Source organism: Volvox carteri (assembly GCF_000143455.1).
Source record: "Volvox carteri f. nagariensis unplaced genomic scaffold VOLCAscaffold_14, whole genome shotgun sequence".
Classification (NCBI taxonomy): domain Eukaryota; kingdom Viridiplantae; phylum Chlorophyta; class Chlorophyceae; order Chlamydomonadales; family Volvocaceae; genus Volvox; species Volvox carteri.
Window position 1 is genome coordinate 437,969 of NW_003307557.1, and position 3,160 is coordinate 441,128.

Consider the following 3,160-nt stretch of genomic DNA (forward strand, 5'->3'; position numbering starts at 1 on the left):
CGTTGGGAGGGAGGGGAAAGGGCCAGGTAAGGCACAGCAGGTGGCCTGCCGTACAATCCAAGGGAGGTCGGACGTCCTGGCGGCCTCCGCACCATCACGCCTGCCCCACCCCTACTGCAACAACAACAACGACAAGAAGGGGAGGAGCGTATGGCACAATCCCACACTCAACACCGCCCTCATGTCCTCGTGCTGCTGCTGCTGCTGCTGCTGCTGTTGGGTTACTCGGGCACCTCTTCCCACAACACAAAAGTGTTGTGTTGTGTTGTGTACCCCGGGTTGCCTCGACGGCTCCAAACAACTACAGCACAATTGCTACTGCGGTTAGGACCGTACGATACCGTACAGTGTACTGCACCAGCTGGCGGCGCCACCACCCACCCGGTGGCGCTTGGGAGGGGTGAGTGGCGACTGCCCAGCCCGCCAGGACGTCCAGGGAGGCCACCGCGTCCACGAGACGTACGAACTCGCCGTACGACGCCCTGAAGGCAGCGGCCACCTCCGCCAACGCCGCTCCACAATGTTCGTCCAAACGTTGCCGTACCTCCGCGAGCTGCTGGCCCAATGCCTCCAGTCGGGGACATATGGCTGTGAGCGTGGCGGGGGGAGCCAGAGGCCGGGGAGCAACCAGCACGTGGCCCTGGAGGGGGCAGCGGCTCGTTAGGCGGGTGGTCGGGTCGGGTCGGGGTATGTGCAGGTGGACGCAAGGGATGCTGGCTGCTAACCCGCAAGGGGAGGGGGGAAGGGGGGGGAAAGACGAACCACGAACGAGTGAAGCTGCTGTCAGGGCAAGGGGAAGGGGGGAAGGGGGACTGCACCGCAATGCCCTCAGCGGACACAGAGGGTGCAGCGGCAATGACTAGGGGATGGATGTTCCCCATCACATGCCCATGCCGGCCGACTGCACGTCGAGGGTGCGCTGCCGCCCGCGCAGCCCCTGCAGGATCCCGACCCCCTCCGACCTCCTGGCGCCCCCTCGCTACGTCACCCCCCTCCATGGCCCCCTGCCCCGCAGGTGCCCGCCCTCCAAGGAAGCCCCAACCCCCCCAACCGCCCCCCCCTCCCGCGCCCACTTGTGCCTGCAGCCAGGTCCCCAGCTGGTGCGGCCAGTGCAGGGCCCCCGCCCTCTCCTCCGCCACGTCCCCCCCGGCCGCCACCAGGCCAGGCGGGACACCGGCGGCCACCAGCCTCCGCCTCTCACCCGCCACCGCCCCCTCCCACTGCCCCTCCAGGGAGCCCAGCTCAGCGAGGACCTGGTCGTAACCCGCATGCACACCTGCATGTGGGGGGTGAGGGGGTGAAGGGGGAGTGTGTGTGTTTTAGGGGCGTATACGAGTGTGAGGGGTTGCAATGCGCGTGTCACTGGCGGACGTATACGTCCGCTGCCGGACTTTTCATCCGCGGATGAGCAGGCCATGCCGCTCATCCGCTCATCCGCCTGCCCCTCCACCTCCCAGCCCCGCAATAGTAACATATGGAGGGTATGGTACTTCCCGTGGTGGTGCGGTCACTCACCCGGCGGAGGTCTCAGCAGCGCCTCCTCCCCCTCCCCCCCCGGCTGCATGCGCTGCTGCCCTCCGCTGCCGTCGTCCTCGAACCAGGCGCTCAGCAGCCTCAGGGCGGGTATGGACCTGGCCGCCGCCACCACTGCCCGACGTACGGGGGGAAGGCTGGCAGCTGCGGGGGAGCCGTCTGCCTGCGGACAACGTGGAGAGGGGGCAGGGGGGAGCCATACACATGCGGGGGGAGAACGGGGAAGGGAGGGGTGTGGATTTCCCACCAGTCTGACAAAGGTGCGCGAGCTGCATACACACATACGTACACGCACATGCACACAGGGAAGAGAGGACAGCCCTACTGTCTGGCTGCCCCTGGGCTGGGCCCCCCCCCAGTTGACCTCTCCTACCGCCACAGATCGGGTGCCTCAGCCCCCCGCCCCCCCCCGCCCCCCATATCCTCCCAACCACCCAGCCCCACGCAGTCAACCTCTCCCCCACCTCACCCCCAGCCGCTGCCTGAGCTCCCCTGCCGCCCGGCACATGCCCATAAGCCCCGAAACCAGCTGCCGTACAGTCACACATTGACTGCGCCGGGTGCTCACTGCCCACGCCACATCGCAAGGGTCCCCCTCCTCCTCCTCCTCCTCGCCCTGCTGCTGTTGCTGCAATGGGTAGTCCGCCCCCTCACCACCACTGCCATTACCACCACTTCCCCCCGCTCCCGCTCCCGCTGCCCCGGCCGGTGCTGCTCCCCGCCTGGCTGGGGATTGACAGCCCACCTGGAGGGGCAGGCGCAGTAGCAGACAGCGGTAGCAGTAAGGCCCCTCTCACGTGTCTGGGTACGGACAGTAGTGTGGGAGCAGCAAGAGGGGGAAGCGAGGGGGAGGGGAGGGGGCAGAAGAGCGCCGACCGACGTGCCGCACGGGCTCAGCTCCTCAGGGGTGAGCAGCCCCCCTCAGGGGGGACCGACCAGCACGTGACAGCCCCGAGGGAGGGAATAAGTCTGTCAGTCAGTCTGTCTGTTCGTCAACCGGGAGACCCAAGAGCAGCGCAGGTCTTCAAATGCGGAGGGAGGAGAAGATCGCCGGAGGGGGGGCTGGAGGGCGGGACGGTGGGGGGGAGGGGCCGGAGGGGGGGGGCCCCGGAGGAGAAAGCAGGACAAGCGACTGAGGCGCTCTCCCAGTGCCCATTCCTAGGCGCTCCCACCCCAAACACACCGATGCGAAGAACTGTGCCGTACGGGGCAGCAGTTTATCGCAGTCCGGCAGCTGCGCCAGGGCCCCCTGGAGCGCCTCCCCCGCGGCGGGGCACCGCATGAAGGCCTCCACCACCGCCAGCCGCTCCTCAATGTCCGCGGCTATACACAGCGGCCTGAGGGCGAGGGGGGGTTGAGGGGGGGGAAGCCTGAAGGGCGCGAGCTGCCTGCACGCCCCTCTCCCCCCTTCCCTCCCCACTCCCCGGGGGGTGCTGCGACTTGGCCAACACAGCGGGCGGGGGCCCCGGAAGGCACAGGTCCACAACTAACCGTGCAGTGGAGTGCCGTACAGACTTGCGCTCTCCACGTGACCGCGGTCCCTCCAAACCCCAGCGCCCATTCCCCCTTCCACGTAACCCCCCAGCGGCCGCACCCCCACCCTGTGCCACCAGTCGGCCCCACGTAG